Here is a 17176-nt window from a genome sequence, read left to right on the forward strand (position 1 = left end):
TCTTCCCTGCTGTGTTTATGATGGCGTGGTGGAAAGTGGGGCTGAAGGTTATACTTTCCTGGTAAACCTGAAGGTGGGTGTCATCAGTTTACCCAGAAGTTAGGGTTGATACCTGGCCATCAGCCTTCGCTGAGACACTCGAAAACAAAGCCGACAGTGGAGGACAGTGGTGTGCCCTCTGCTCTGCTGTATTTAGGGCCATATTTCAGTTAAGCCAAGAAAAACTGTCTTATTAAGACTCTAGACCATCTCTCTATGAAAACATGTGTGAGGTTGGTACAGACAGTGTAAACAGAGCCAGAGTTAACTAAAATGAGCAGATAAACAGCTGTGAGGATGGTTCAGCTGTGCATGCACAAAGACCAGAATTTGGACTCCCAGAACCCATGTACAACCAGGCAGGCATGGCGGGTCGCAGCAATAAGCCTCCAGCTAGACTGGGTGGCATTGGTGAACCTTGTGGGAACCATCAGACGTAGTGGCCCTGCCTCACAGTGTAGCAAGAGACCCTAACTCAATAAACAAAGTGGAGATCAATGGGGGAAATGCTCTGTGTCCACTTCTGGCCTGCAAGTGCACCTGCAAACACATGAGAACACATGTATGTGTCACACTTTCACATCATGTATCAGAACACATGTATGCATTACACTTTCACACCATGCATGAAAACACAAGTACATGTCATACTTGCATACCACACATGAGAACACATGTACACATCATATTTGCACACTACTCAGGAGAACACATGTACACATCACACTTACACACCACACATGAGAACACATGTACATATCACACTTGCACACCATACATGAGAACACATGTACACATCACACTTGCACGCTACTCAGGAGAACATATGTACACATCACACTTGCACACTACTCAAGAAAACACATGTACACACCACACTTACACACCATACATGAGAACACATGTACACGTCACACTTGCACACCATGCATGAAAACACATGTACACGTCACACTTGCACACCATGCATGAAAACACATGTACACATCACACTTGCACACCATGCACAAGAACACATGTACACTTCACACTCACACACCACACATGCAGAAATACCACAAAGGGTTTTGGGGCTCTGAGGTTACTTTGATCACTCTTGTACTTACCTTTGAGCTCCTTGGTAGCCAAGATGAAAGGTGAAATGGGCCTAAGGCCAGGAGAGAAGGAAAGTTGTTCTGTAAAGAACTTTGAGAAAACCTGTTCTTTAGCAGTTTATACAGATTTGTAAGAATTCTCAGGGAATACCATGTCTGGAATTTTTAAAAATTTCTTTAAGAGGATTAATGCTCCTAAGTTGGTGTTCCACAGCAGCCAGCTAGAAATACTAAAGCCTGTGTGTTCAGTGGGATTCCTTCCAGCGGTGCTGGCTGGGAGAGCCCCCACCAGGCAGGAACCACGTCTGTCCCTATACGACAGGTGACCTTCCTATAGCGGACGTTCAGGCCACTGAGCTGAGGTTTCCCTGGCTCAGCCCAGGAGTCACCATGTTTGTAAAAGACAGACTTACTATTCCAAGTGTGAGGTGCAGTGGACCACTGGTGTGGTGCTCCGGCCCATGGGCGTTTATATCCACACTCCTGGTGTCCATGCTTCCAAAGTGACAGCCAGCAGAAGGGCGTGGCCACCCTGCCCCTCCCCCAACTCTAAAGCAAGCTTGCTGAGAGCTAGCAAGTTGCTGAGGTGGGAGGCGCCTCCCATTTGATTTATAGGGCTTTTGTTCAAAGGGGAAACACTGGTGAGAGACATTTCCTCACTGAGCTCCTAGAACTTGTTTGTAAGAAGGCTTTTCCTGGCCTGAGGAAATCTGGGGTTGTTACCATTTTTAAAATGTCAGGCGGCTTGTTTGAAGGTATAATTTTGTGGTAACTACATATGGACTTTGTGGGTTCAGCCCCAGACCACTGGCTACCTGCTTAGACTGAGGACAGTGGCAGGCTGGAGAGGCCCAGAAACCCCATCCCGCCTGTGCCACGCTCCCTGCAGGCTCCTTAAGGGGGTTTCTAAGGGGGCCCCTATGTGTTATCTTTGGGTTGCTTGTAGTGTGTCTGTTCTTGAGGAATGTGGAAGTAACAACACACCTACCCAGGCCCTGCACCACCCACAGTGTGCATTTGCTGGCCTCGGGGACATGGCGTTCCTGACATCTGTGTGCTGGGGGCTGCCAGTCACTAGATTTGAAGTCTCTAAGTACAGTCGGCGCCTCTGTGTGCTGCTGGTTGGGTTCAGGAGTTATCCTCACCCGGTTCACCGGGCAGAGAGGTCGGCTTTCCAACTGCCCCTCGTTCCACTGAGGCTCGGTGCGCCTGTGCCTCATCAGGTCCTGACTGTCGGGTAGAGCATGTTGTGAGCATGTGCCTGATACCACTGCTGTCTGCACCCTGGATGGGGCTGTTCTTTGTATACCAAACCTCTCGTATTGAATGAAATGCTGGAGAAAGGAAGGGGCCAGGTAGACCCCCACCCCACACGCCTCTGCTGTTCCTTTTCTATAAGGAACAAGGCTCGTCCTGCCGCTGTGGCCTCTCCTCTGAACAGCAGAGGACCCCCTCTAACCTCTTTTTGGTATACTCCATTGGCTCCACTTGCCACCCTACCCTGGGAATGGCAACCCTTTTCGTCCATCACTGTAAATGGAAATTGTCCCCGGCTGAGTCCCTGTGCCTCAAGCTGGCAAGAATGGCTTAATTGTTCCTTTTCCCAAAGCTGCTTGCAGGCTGCCTCAGCCTGGAGTCCCTGTGTAAATACACAGGGTGGGGCGAGGAGGGGATGTTAGCCTTGTGAGAGCGATCACCTTATAGTGCTCCGTCCTGGTTAATGGGGAAATGAAAGCTAGAGCCTGGACGCCCTTCATGCGATTGGTGAGTACGGTCAGGTGCTCCGGGTGCCTGGGGAACACAGCGCACACGCAGCATGGCCATGGCGCACAGGCGTCCTGTCTGGATTTCCGTGGCAGAAATGAAACTCTATTACATTTACTCTGAATGGTGCTCCTGGCTACGCTCCCTGGCTGAGGGTAAGTCCTGAGGTCCTCCTAGGGAGTATGCAGCGTGGATACTCGGCGGCTGGTACTGGGTTGACGAGGGAAGTGGTCTCCCAGTTCCTGTGTCCCCTTCGGATCTGAGGCCACTAGGGTGGTGTTTGGGGTACATGAGTTTTCACCCCATAGTTGTCACTCAATTATTTTGTGCCATTGGCTACCAAGAGTAAACAACACTTCGCAGGCTGGCCAGTGTAGGAAGCCACCAAGAACTCTTATGATCAGCTTTCTGGGGAGCTGCAGTATGCTGACGCATCTGTCACAGTGTCCAAAAGGGTCCTTCCTTTAGCCTTGAGTGTCCAGCAGACAGGGTGGGCATCACGTGCAGTCCCATCTTGCATATGTGGTTTGGGCCTGAGTTCTTAGAAGGCTGGATGGTGGGCCGTGCCTGGGATTCAGTCACATTCTACCCAGCCGAGCATTTGACAGAGCTCACCGGTGTATACGTGTGACAGGTGAGGCAGTGGAGAGGGGTGGTTGTCAGAAACACTTCTTGGAGCCTCTGTGGACAGTAAGAGAGAAGGCTCAGCAAAGACAGCCACTGCCAGGTCCCCCAAATGCTTCTCTGTGCGTTTTGTGGCTCTAGCCATCTCTCCTAAGAGGGGTGTTCAAGACAGTGGCACTCACAGGAGAGGCTCAGGAGGGGACAGGTCCCTTTGCCACAGAGCATATTGCTCATGAGGGCAAGCCGAGGCCAGAGAGAGCCCTTGGTGATGTGGGGGGGGCCTGGGGCACACAAAGCCCCTGCCTGGGAAGGGCATGCGGAACCAGCCAGGACAGCTGACTCTTCAGAAAGAGGCCTGGATGGCAGGTGGTGATGGGTGGGGCTTTCACACTCAATACCGTGGCCTGAAGGGACGTCTGTGTCAGGCAAGCTTGACCTGTGAGGACTGGGGCTCTGGGTGTGGGGTTCAGACTTCAGCCAGCTCAACTGTGAAGTTTCATCTATCTGTTTGTAAAATAGAAACAGCTTTTCCTTCTGGAAAGCTGAGGCTAGGGAGTTGCATTCTCCATGGGTGAACTCCAGGAGGGTTTTGGGTGAACAAGCCCATCTCTGGATACAGAAATCATAGTGCTTGACTGAGACCACAATGCATCCATGATGTGAGATTACCCTGGCAAAGGGGACTATAGTTTCCCCATCAATAGGGGCCTGAGAGTGTCTGGATATGAAGGGCATGAGAGGCCCAGGGCACGAGGCTGGGCCACGGACATGGCGTGTACCACCAAGTACAGATCACAGTATGCAAACTCCCTCACACAGCTGTCCTGCTGTGGGACACTCACAGAGGAATGTGACTCCACCCAGGGTCCCTGAAGCCTGGACTTCCTTCAGAGCATCCCAGCGACAGTGTCTGAGCCAGTGGTTCTCAACCTCCTAATGCTTCGACCCTTTAATACAGTTCCTCATGTGGAGGTGACCCCCAAGCATAAACCATTTCTATTGCTACTTTATTACTGTAATTTTGCTGCTGTTGTGAATCATAAATTAAAGACCTGTGTTTTCTGATGGTCTTAAGCGACCACTGTGAAAGGATTGTTTGACCCCCAAAGAGTCGACAGGTTGAGAACCACGGGCCTAAGCTGACAGGATGGACTTGCCTGCAACCCCTTAGGTGGCAGCAGGGGCTCTGGGACGTGGCCAAGTTCTTCTGTCTATGTGGATTACCAGAACTGCCCCAGGGATGTTAGCGCAGGACACTTTCTACTCACGCCCATATTCTCTGTGTTTTCCTTAGCTTCCCGTCCTGATTGCCCAAGGCTCCCCTGGCAATAAAGCCACAGAGATGCTGCCTCGGGCAGGGGCAGAGGCTGCTTGCTTGCCCTCTTCCCAGGCTGCTGGGAGTGAGGCCTGAGTCAGTGGCCCAACAGGAACGGAAAGTGTCATCCTGCAGCTTGGCAGAGCCCTCCCTAAGGTAGAAACTCCCCCAGCGAGGCAGGGCCGAGGTGGGGGCCCACAGCCTGTAGACATTGCCAGCCCCTCCATGGGGCCACCAGTACCCACCTGGCCCTGTGCAGTGTGTTTGGTGTTCTTTCTTTGATGTATATGAGGAGCAGTAAGGCCTTTGAACCAGCTTGTTCGTAGTGAGTTCACCTCTTGGCCTAGGCTCCTAACCCAACCAGGACTAGGAAGGGCCAAGCAAGATGTGTGTGTAAACGTGTCTGGCCAGCACGAAGTGGCTCACCCCATTACTACAGAGGTAGTCTCTGAACCACCATAATTGACCCAAGAGAAGGAGTTGATCGAACTGCAGCCAAAGTGGGACAAGGGTCCCCAAATAGCTTGAGCCCTTTGTACACCTGCGTGAGCCCGTGAGGCATAGGAAGGCACTTTGAGGGTTCTGTGTCTGCAGAACAGCTAAGGGGGTGTGGCAGGGCTGGGGAGGGAGCTTCCCCTCCCCACCTGGGATGTGGCCGTGGGTCTCCAGCACATTGGGTGGCTGTCCTTGGCTCTAAGAAGTTCATTGTGACTCAGAGCAAATGCGACAGGGTCCAATAATAGACACTTGCTATTTGCCATGTGGGCACAGCAGCTTCTGAGTCTGTTTACATTCTCTGTCTACTGTGTTTGTTTTTTCTAATATATGGCAAGAAAATATGGCTAAGATCAGCCTCTGGGGAGCCAACCTGCCACCGTAAAAACATGCATCTACCACGTGTGAAAGAACAGGTGGGGCAGTCGCTGTGTGCTCTGGTGCCCAGGGTGGAGCCAGGCTTTGTCCTGCAGGCTCTTGGGGGTATGTGTGATTCTGTGATGTGCCTCTGTGTGAGCACATGTGGCCTCTCTGTGAGCATGTGTGACACTCTTACCCAAGAAAGGCATATTTATGGCAAGGGAGAAAAAAGCTGAGGCCCTCACTCTTAGACTCTGTGCCACAGCATTTTAGGAACCGAATGTTCTCCCCAAACAGCAGGAGCCTGGCAAGCCTGCAACCTCATCTTGTGTTTAAAGAGCAGGCCAACTTGTGCTAGGGTCAGGAAACTTGTCTCTGAGGAAGTCTAGTTTTTCGGGGACAGACAGAGCCAGGTAGTGAAACCAGCAGGAAAAGCTCATGCAGGCCTCTGCGCCCCACTTGATAAGAAACACTGTGCCACCAGTGATGTCAGCCAGGACGTGATAGCCATCCTGTGAACTGCTTCCAGGCTATGCCCACCTCGCCCGCCCAGAAAGGGGCTGTGAATTTGAAAAGCCAGACTAATGATGAACCGAGAATGAGAAAGTTGACATAAAACTTCCTGTGTCCAAGCAACGCTTTTCTTTGCTTGTGCATTCATTACTAATCTGTGTATCCACCTGGGGCATCTGGCCTTCCCCTGTGTGCCCAGCAGGGCCCCATTGTGGTGGCATCCAGTCCACGCGGATAGCTTCTTATTAAAATTTCTCCTTTTGTCCCTCCAGTGCCATCTAAACCTTTTCCTCACACAGGGACGTTTGCCCACATCCACTGGGGGCGGTGACTACCCAGGAGCATGTCTAGACCTGTGTGGCTCTTGCTTCTGTGATTAGGACCGATTCTGGACGGCCACTGGGGGCTGTAGTTTATGTCCTTAGCCACTGCTGCTTCCCTGATGGCCTAGAAGCCTTCAAGGACTCACCCCTCCTCATCCACAAGGGTCTGGAGGCCTTGGGCCCCAGGGCAAACACTGGAAGCCTGTGCACCCTTTGGAGGCTAAGTGTTGGGCCAGTGGCTGAACCAGAGGAAGTAACATGGGACATGGTTGCCCAGTGGATCATCCTCCCCCCCAATGAAACCAATGTCCAGTGTTTTGGGGGAAGGGACCCATAATCCCCCCCCCCCCATTTCACAGCCATGGCACCCTGTTACACTGTGCTGCAGGCTCTGTTTCACTGACAGCAAGGTGACTCTGAAACCCCAGTGCTCAGTCTCAGCTCTGGGTTTCAAAAGTGCTGACTGCTGAGGTGTGTTTGAGCTCTAACAAGATAAAGGAAGATGCTTGCCCTCCACAGTCGGTGTGTGCATCTCACAGGCCGCGCACAGAGATTAGGCCAAGTGCAAGCAGCAACATTGGCTCTGCTTTCACCAGGCACCAAGCCAGGTCCCAGGGCTGCAGATGACGAAGTGTCTCAACAGTCCTGAGGTAGCCTGGGGCCTCTCTGGCAAGATGGCCGACATTATCACTTGCCCTGCCTTTGGGGTGGAGAGGAGAAAGAGAAGGAGGGAAGGGGAGGGCAGTCCTAATATGGGGAGACTGTGCTGGAGGATTGTGCTGGCAGAGGCCAGAGGAGGATCCGGGATGGGCTTGGAGGACAAGCATCAGAGTGAGGCAGTCACTCGTTAGTATAGACATGGAAGCAGCAGGCACCAGACACCTGGGGGTGTGGCTCCTGGATGGCTCCAACCTGTGGGGTCTAGTCTCGATTCCAGTTCAGAACCTTGACTTACACACAAGGTCACCATGGGGCTTTACACAGAGATGGAATGAGAGATCCTTCCGGAACTGTAGAAACCTTAGATGCAGGGAAGGACAGAGGAGCCGTCGCTTAGGACCCACCAGCATTATCTTGTCAGATGTTTGTATCTGATGTGTTACATGCTGGCTTCTAGGAAGTTCTTGCATGTTGACTGATGGAAAGAAACTACCCAGGAGCCAAAAACTGGGGGGTCCCTGAATTGAGGAGAGTTGCATCTAGCAATGGAGAAAAGATGGGATTGTGATGGGGGGATGGGTGGCGAGGGAAGGAAGTGGAGAGAGAGGAAGAAACTGTGTACTGGGGGGAGGGATAAGACTGCACCGGCCCATAATGTAGTCTACGCGAGGAGTTAGTGCAAGTCTGAGGGACACAGTATGAGATCCAGGAAACCGCACCCCTGCTGATTCCTCACTGCAGCCAGTGAGACTGGCTACGGCATCTGAGAAGGAAGCCTGGCTCTTGGCACAGTTGACAAGAGGGGCTGCTCAGGGCCTTGCTGTTGGTTCTGAGGACACAGGGAAGAGGGCCTCAGACTCACTTCTCCACCACTGGCTTTTTTTTTTCCTTCCTTGAGTAAGACAAAACTGAGGAGGGGCTTGGGGCACACTAAGGGTGGATCTGGAAATGCTACATGTATGTTCTGTGTTGGATCAGTTTCTCACATGAGGGGAGCCTTGGGCAGGGCCTGCTCTGGGGGCCCAAGGGGGCCTTTCCTCACATGAATCTGTCAGCTGTGCTTATAAAAATGTTTGAGGAAGGAAAAATACTTTTAGCATTCTGAAACACTTAAATTGTACTTTAGAGCCGGGCACGGTGGCTCACGCCTGTAATCCCAGCACTCGGGAAGGCAGAAGCAGGTGGATCTCTGTAAATTTAAGACCAGCCTGGTCTACAGAGCAAGTCCAGAACAGCCAAGGCAGAGACTAAGACAGAGAAACCCTGTCTTGAAAAACCAAGCCAAGCAACCCCCTGCAAAACAAACAGACAAACAAAAAAGCAATAGCAACAACAAAAACCAAAAAACAAATTCTCCTTTAGACTCAGCTACTTGAGTTGCCCAGCTCTCTGGGGGATAGTGCCCTAGAGAATAGGTAGAGTGCACAGTCTCCTGCTCAGGACACTGCTGTGGTCTCCTCAGGTCACCTACAGTGTATACCCCTCATGTCATTTTCCTCTGTTCACCTCTCCCAGGAGCCACTGGGTGTGGGGGGAGGCAGGCAGCGCTGGCCCACACACATGCTGCAGCATCCCTTTGACCTGCGGTGGCTGCCACCCTCCCCAGCACAGACAGGCTCTCAGAAGCACATGGGGACCATGGCTGGTGCCCAGCAGATGGGGACTTAGGCTCTTGGTGCCAGAGCCTATACTTTGCTCAAGAACATGTCTGTTTGCACGGTGAAAAGCATCAAAAACACAACACAGAGGAGTCATGGTGGTGCCCAGTGCAAGCTTGGTGCCCACCAGCCACCCTGCCCCTGGGCATCATGGGCGTTACCTCTGTTGACTTCCAGTCTATCTGGGACCCTGTCACCTTCAAGCTCTAACTGCCCTTTTGCCTGTCCCTGTTTGGCCACTGTGTGATGCAAGTTGTGTCTCCCCTGGGTAGCTGTGAAGAGTCCTGGCTAGACTCTGCCATGCTAGTCTCAGTTCTGGGCTGCTTGCCTATAGAAGGTACACTCTGCCTGGTGACCTGTGCGGACAGTTTCAAGAGAGCATAGAGGTGAGTGAGATTTGGGGGGACAGGGAGGCTGTGATATCAGCTGGGAAGGGAGGACAGGGAGACTGTGATGTCAGCCAGTCCTGTCCCCTGCCCCATGAGTGATAAGGCTTCAGCTGTTCTCCTGCCCTCCCACTGCACTCTGGTGCCCTGGTATCAGTGATGGAAACGGAGGTCTAGTGGGCAGGCATGTCAGGACCAGCCTCCACATGACCAGGCAGCAAGGACCACGGGGACACTGCTGGTGCCTTCTTCCAACTGCTTCATCTCTCCCCCAGTCACCTGACCTCTGGTCCCCAAAGTTGACTGAGCATCTCACACTGAGCACCGGTCTGTAGCTAACAGGTGGGTGGTTAGCCCTAGGAGGAAAACACATCAGCTTAGACAGGAGCTCAGAATAACAATGGAAATTTTAAAAATTACTTCCTTTATGTATATGAGTGAGTGTTGTGCCTGCATGTATGTCTGTGCACCACATATATGCCTGGTGTCTTCAGTGGGGAGAGTCTGGCATGGATCCCCTGGGACTGGATTTCCAGATGGTTCTGAGCCACTACATGGGTGCTGGAAATTGAGTTCTCTGGAAGAGCAGACAGTGCTCATAGCTGCTGAGCCATCTCTTCAGCCCCAATAAGAATGGAAGTTTTAAAATGCTCTTCTCCAGCTGGCAGTGAGGGTCGCTGATGCCAAGGGATGGCCATTGCAGCCACTCCCCCCCCCTCCTTCCCCTCCCTCCTCCCCCCCTCCTGTGGTCATCCAGTGTATTCTCTATGTCCCTGCCCCTGCCCTTTCACCTCTCTGCCCCATCCTTCTTGTATCCCCTGGCCCAGTGCCCTCCCATCTTCCTCCTTCCTTCCCTCCTGCCACCTTGCCTGTTCAGTATTTCCATCTGTCCCTTCCCCGCCCACTAGCCCTCCCATCTCACACTCCACTTTCCTTCTCTATGCCCTCTGGCCCTCATGCTATCCCCGCTCCCACCCCCACTGCCGGTTGGTTCCAGAGCAGTGGAACCAAGTCAGACAGCACCTGCTCCATGGTTTTCTCATGCATCATGGGTGTTCTCACTGTGCACGCAGCTTGCCGTCCTCCCTCTCCTGCAGCTCGCATCCTCTCACCTCAACCTTACCCCCGTGGACGCAGATCTGAGTAGCCTCAGGCAGCACCCAATCCAGGCTTCCAGGTACCAGCCCACAATGCTCAGCACAGGCTGTTGTGCCTCTTGTCGGCATAGCCCAGCGCTGTTGGCCTGGGATCCTGGGCCTCACCCTCCCTCTGCCACCCCCACGAAACTTCAGCACAGACCTCCAGGCACACCCTGACAGCTCTCACCCTCCCAGGTGTATCCAGGCAGCCTAAGGAAGCTGGCCTCACTGGGCTGGCACCAGCAGCCTGGGCCACTCCCACGGGGCTGTTCAGCAACTGGGCTGGGTCTTACCCAACTCACCTGCAGCTGCAGCAGCTGCCGGGAGGCCTGCAGGAGCATAGAATCCATCATGTCCTGAGTGGGGAGATCAAGGCAGAGCAGCTCCCCACTCTCATCTGGAGTCCAGAAGTCTCAGGTGGGTCCTGAGACTGAGACCCCCTGGTCCTTTTGAGAACCTGGAGACTTCTGTGAACCAGCCTGAATCCTGGCACCTGTGAGCACAGGTGAGCTTCAGCTAGCAGACTTGGGACAGGTTTAGGGGTACAAAGGTTGACAGCACTGTCCAAGGAGTCTTGTCTGACATCTGAACAGAGGTATCTCCTGTCCCACCCCTGTTGTTCCTGTGGCCACAGTGTCTGGTGTGCCGGGAGCATCCTGGAAAACAGACATGGCCACACCCTCTGTGTCCCAGCTCCTGTGGCCTTTTTTATTTGACTTAAGTCCCACCTGTGTTTGCTTTCTGAGATGCGGATCTGCCTACAGCTGCCGGCCTCACCACATTGCTTGGTTCGTGAGATGCAGCTGTCCCTCAGAGGTGGTTGCTCTGCCCACAGCCTTGGTATTGGGCCAATGGCCCCACCCTTGTCCAACAGAGCTACCCCTCCTGTATCCCGGGGTGGGTGAGAGATGGTTCACCATCCTAAGCCCACTGGACCTTGGGTTGTCATCCTCTTCCAAGCTCAGGGAAGCGCGGATCATCCAAAGCCACTGGTTCCCTGGGGCATGCTTATCCAGTTTCTCTGTTGGGTCTTCCTCTTTAGCTAATCAAGATGGGCATGGGTGGGCTTGCAACAGTGCTGGTGACTCTGTTCTGTGGCCTCCAGGAAATTGGTTCTAGGCCTGGTGGTGCATTTTTCCAAGGCTCGGGGTATTTCCAGGCTCAGGCTCAGTCCTGGGGCCCCTCCCTGTTTCCACCCTTGTATGTAAATACCACCTCCACAGTCAGGGATGCTGTGTTAGTTACTTTCCGTGTTGTCATGATGAAATACCAAGAAAAAAAAACCAACTGAAGGAAAGAGGGAGGGAGGGAGGGAGGAAAGGGAGAAAGAAGGAAGGAGGGAAGGAGAGAGAGGGGGAGGAAGGAAGGAAGGAAGGAAGGAGGGAAGGAAAGAAAGAGGGAAGGAAGGGAGGGGTTACTTTGGCTCCAGGGTAGCCTGTCATGGTGGGGAGGGCCCTGCAGCAGGGTCTTGACACAGCTGGTCACTTAGACCTGCAGCCGGGGAGCAGCAAGCAATGGCTGCTTGTGCTCAGCTTGCTTTTTCCTTTTTATTCATCCTGGGACCCCTGCCCATGGGATGGCGCAGACCCCTCATTTAGGGCAGCTCTTTCCATGCCAGCTGACTCAGTCTAGGAACTCCACTCAGACATGCCCTGAGGTTCGTCTCCTAGGGCCTAGATCCCGTCAGTTGATAACATTAACCACCGTCATAGACACTGTAAAAGACGGGAATGAGAAGTGAAGGTCAGCCGAAGGCGAGCAGAACCCTTCCTTCCACTGCTCATCGCTGCTGTAGGAGGAAAAAAGCTTAAATCCACGAAAAACACTGGAAAAGGGTACACAAACAAAATATAAACATAAAAATACCCAATGACTGTCTTCCAAGGTCAGGAGGCTCAGAAGTGTGGAGACAGTGTGGAAAGCCATGGATAGGGGTAGGAGCCTGGGTGGTGGTGTCTGGGGACATGGTCTCACAGGGGGAGCTGGGGCGTGTGTGTGGAATCAGAAGGGCTGGCCTCGGTGGTGCTGATGGCTCTCAGGGTGCACTGCCGCGCAGGGGTGAGAGTGGCTCTTCCTCTGATGTATTTGGGGTCTCTAACTATGGTACTGTTTCCTTGCACTGTCTCACTGAGTGAAAAGCTGGTCTGGGGTTTTCATCCCTGGTCACAACGCACCTGTTTTCCTCCCAGAACTCTGAATTCCATGCATTAGAACGTTTATCCCTGGGGCACCCTGTGTGTCTACAGTGTGTAGAGGATGCAGGACCCCGAAGACCTGGGGAAGGGATGCTCTGCTGGGAGGCAGGAAGAATCTGCTGCAGGACAGGGCAGAAGGTGTAATGCTGTTACCTGTACCTCGCTCAGTCCTCTGTGTGGAGTCTTGGCCCTCTGGACTCACCTGGATGACAGGTGCAACTTGGTGGCAGCAGCCCATATCATTGGTCACACATGTCCCAGACTCTAGTTCTTTTGGGATGGGCTGATCCACATCGATCACTTAAAGTATATGTTTAGAATATGCTACCCCTGGCCCAAAAGATGTGTTAACAGTTAAGATCAAACACTGTTCTCACAAAAGACTTGAGTTCCGTTTTCAGCAACCCACACTGGGTGGCTACAAGCACCTGTAACTCCAGCGTGCGCGATTCAATACCTCAGGTACCTGCACTCACGTGCACCTATCCCCACACAGACACATACGCACCCACGTAACTAAAAATAAAATGAATATCTGTAAAATAGGACAGTTGAAGTCCTATGTGCCAAATACTGAAATCTGGTTGATAATGCTGTTTCTCACACAAATAAGGAGGTCCAGCCTCCCCTTCTTCATGGGCACCAGGGCCTGGAGTGCTTCTCAGTGAAGAGGTGAATTCAGACCTAACAGTCACTTTCCAAACTTTTAACTCAGTGGTTCTCAGCCTGTGGGTTGCGCCCCACTCCAGGGTTGTGTATTAATATAGTGCATATCAGATGTTTACTTTACAATTCATAACAGTAGCAGGAGCACGGTTATGAAGTGGTAACAAAATGCCCTCATGGCTGGGGGTTGGGGTGGGTCACCACAACATGAACATTGTATTAAAGGGTTGTGGCACTGGAAAGGTGAGCGCCACCGTGAGTGAACAGTGTAGTTGGAGCCTCAGGAAGGCAGGCTCTCCCTCCTCAGAGCCTTCTACAGCGTTCTTCATGAGTCTTCAGTCCCTGCAGGACCTGTGCTCTGGCTCACCAGTTTCCCTGTATGTGTTGTCAGGTGGAGGCATATCAAATTACGTGTGTGTGTGTGTGTGTGTGTGTGTGTGTGTGTGTGTGTGTGTGCGCGCGCATCTATGTGTCAGTGTGTACATATGTCTGTGTCTGTGTGCCTGCATTTGTCTGTGTATGTTTTTGTGTTTCTCTTTGTGTAGTATGGTGTATGTGTGAATGTGTGTGTGAGAGTGTTTATGTGTGTGTGTGGTCTGGTGTGTGTGTACATGTGTATGTCTGTATATGGGTGCACATGTGCATATGTGTTATGTGGGGGGGGTATGGTGTTTGATGTGTGTGTGAGTGTCTGTGGTGTGTGTGTGTGTGTGTGTGTGTGTGTATAGTGTAGTGTGTGTGTCTGTGTATGACTGGAAATGGAATTCAGGGTCCTGCATATGCCAGGCAAGGGCTCTTCTGCTCAGCCACACCTTAGCCCTCAAATTCCCTCTTGTCACAGGTGCAAAAGGCCTTGCTGTCAGCAGAGCCCCTCCCCCAGCACACTGAGTGATGTGCATATCTTAAAGCCAACAACTCCCCTGCAGAATTTTCTGCCCTGGTGGCAAAGTTCTGGGTCTCCACTGGGTGGGAAGTGTGGGACCCGGGCTCACATCCTCGGCCTTGTGGGTGTCCTTGTGCAGCATCTGATGGGGAAATGACATGAAATGACAGCTGTCATGCTACCCCAGTCTTTGAAAAGTGTGACAAACTCCTCCGTCTGCCAGGGGCCTGCAGCTCACTGACTCCTGGCCATGGCTCAGCGGTACATGCGCCTCAGCTGCTTCCCAGGCTGTGACCCTCCGTGGGTGGGCCCTCATGGTCCAGCTGTCCCTGAGTGTTAGAAAGCAGTCACAGACCAAGTAAGCCATTGTCCCCACACTATAGGCTCTCCTCCCATGGAGCGTCTTTAGGGCTACCCAGCCACCTAGACCCTGGGTCTGGTGCTAGAGACTGACCAAGAAATTCTTTCCTACCCTTGGCCTTGCCGCTTTCCTGCAGTCTTAAACAGGGCTCTTGGAGCATGTCCCTGAACACATGCATGCTGAGGAACCATACTTTCCGTTCCCGGAGCTCATCATCGCTTGGGGGAAAGCCAGAAGGGTTTCTCCCTGGTGTGATGAAGGATGCTTTAGGGCCTGTCACAAAGCACGGGAGTGTGAGAGCACAGCACATGATTGCTGCCACAAGGGCAAGGCCCCAGTCACCAGTTGCCTGGGAGTCATGTCATCCCCACGCCTTTAAGGACCACAGGGAAGCAGGGAGGAGGCTCCTAGAGACATGTTGCACAGTGGCTCTGTGCTTCCCGCTCCTACCGCCCTGTGCGCCCCCACCCCACCCCACCCCGAGGCCTAGTCAGTGTCTGATATTCATCTGTGGCACAGCATGCTCTGGGGACAGTGACCCAAAGCAAAGAAAATATGGGGACAGAGCTTAGACCCATGGGGCCTGGCCACTCACACAGATACTCCACACACTCATGCTAACATACAGTGGAGCAGAGGGGGTTCTTGGATCCACACAAGGAGTGGGCTCAGAGGGCAAGAGGGGCTGCCCTCAGGAAAGGTGACCATGGGGAAGGAGAACAAGTGCAGGGTTTGAAGTGTGCTTTTGAGCTGTGCTTTCCCAGCTTTCAGGAGATGTGCCCTACCCTGGAAAGTCAGCACAAGCTCAGAGGAGCTTCTTCCTTACCTGGGAATCTGCTTTCTGTGGAGCTGAACCTTGACCATCTCAGTCCCTTGGGTCCCTAGGACCTAAATGGCAATGGGTTCATGGGCACTTCTGTAATGGCGCACATCCCCCTCCCAGTGGGCTCTTTCCCAAGGTCTGTCAGCTTCTCTGACCGTATTCAACAAAGACATAGCAGTTTCTAGGAACCCCACTATGGCTGTGCGCCATGCCTTACTATAGACCCAGAATGGATTTAGGCTGTCACCTGCTCTTCTCTGACATCACCTGCAGTGGGGCTCCCCACGTCTGGTTGTTCACCGTAGGATGCAGACGAATGTCTCAATGTACTTCCAGTACTCCCCAGTCTTTGCACTTGGCCATGAATCTGCTGGGGGCTGCGCTGCAGGTGTATCTCTAGACACAGTCTGCAAATAAGACCAGGATGGTGGCCTTGGCATGGTAAGATGTCACTTTTATGTCGTTCTGAAAGTGTAGGCTCATGAGCTGTGGCTTTAGGGAAGGAGGGCGTTGCTCAAGTCAGGTGGTGGCTGGTGGCCTACATGTCAGACACTGGGCCTTCTGGAGCAAGCTAAAGTGGTCAGGACCTACAAGGAGAGCCACAACTTCAGTGTGGTGACTGAGTTCTCTCCCTAAAAGGGGAAAAGAACTCATGAAGGGAGTGGTCAGAACCACGAGAACATCTTGCAGCATGGACACAGGGTAGCAGCTGGCCCCACTCTGTGCGTCACAGTGGGCCTGGGTGTGGTCTCCATGCCCATGAATGCTGCTCACTTGATGAACCAGTGATGGGCCATATGCCCTGCAGATCTCTGGTCATTGTGCACACTTAAGGTGTGGCAGGCATAGGGCTGGGGACACACAGAGCCCTGGGGGAGAAGAGCAGGCAAGAAGGGACTGGCCAGCTCCACAGGTCTTGCTTCTGTCCCCAGGCACCTCCCTCTGTCACATGGCCCCTCCTCAGCAGAGGGCAGCCCTGGACTTCCTCCTGCCTCTGGGCTGAATAGCAAGCCCCTGTGTACGAGGCTTGCTTCTTAGAACTATAGCGTTGCTTTCACTCCAGATGTGTCTACTGCAGTGTGAGTCCCTAAAGTTAGCCTGTGCCTTCCCTGTCCTTGGGCTCAAGCACAGTAGGGGACCATGGACCTTCAGTGGCCTCAGTCAGGTGGACCTTGGCAGCTTTGAACATGTCTCCACAAAGTAGGTGCATGGGGTAGGTATACGCTCGTCTGCCTTGAGTTTGGGGGAACTGGACATTGGGCAAGAGAAAAGGTGATTGCTAACCATGACTCATGCCTTGACCGGCTCTAGTGGCCCCAGCAGCTGTTCTGTCTCTGTGAGCTGATGAAGCAAGTGTTACCCTATCAGACTACAGATGCTGATGGAAGGCAGAGAAAGATGAGGAGACTGACAGAATTCACCTGGCAGGTGATACATCACCATCAAGGACAGGGTCAGGACAGGGGAAGGCGGAGGGTCGATTCCAGACTAGGAGCCTGGGAGCAGGCAGGAACACCAGATGCCTGTGAAGCAAGCCCTGTCGGGGTCAGCTCTCGGGATGTGTGCCCAGCCACCAGAGTGCCCGTGCAAAGGCAAGAGGACTCAGGTGAAGGAAATGAAGAATTTGGCGTAGATAACATTGGGGACCCCAACAAGAGTGAGAGGTTTGAAGAAGCTATAGCTGCTGAGGTGATTTCTGACCCTGGTGGGGACTTGGGAGAGGCTGTCACATGGGTGCTGCTGCTCAGAGGAGCAGGCTCAGGGGCAAGTGAGAGATTCCAGATTTACTGTCTTTGCTCATGACCACCTGGTGGCTGCAGCCTCAAGGCAGGGGTGGTGGCTCCTGTCCAGGAAGATGGAGTCTCCAAAAGCACCGCG

At 53.0% G+C, this 17176-nt stretch overlaps 1 protein-coding gene across 15 annotated transcripts in view; it reads left to right on the forward strand.

Moving 5' to 3' along the window:
* The window catches only part of MCF2L (MCF.2 cell line derived transforming sequence like), a 156082-nt gene that overhangs the window by 63154 nt on the left and 75752 nt on the right, over positions 1–17176 (forward strand). The window lies entirely within an intron of this gene.

Source organism: Acomys minous (genome assembly GCF_964271855.1).
Source record: "Acomys minous genome assembly, chromosome: 15".
Classification (NCBI taxonomy): Eukaryota; Metazoa; Chordata; class Mammalia; order Rodentia; family Muridae; genus Acomys; species Acomys minous.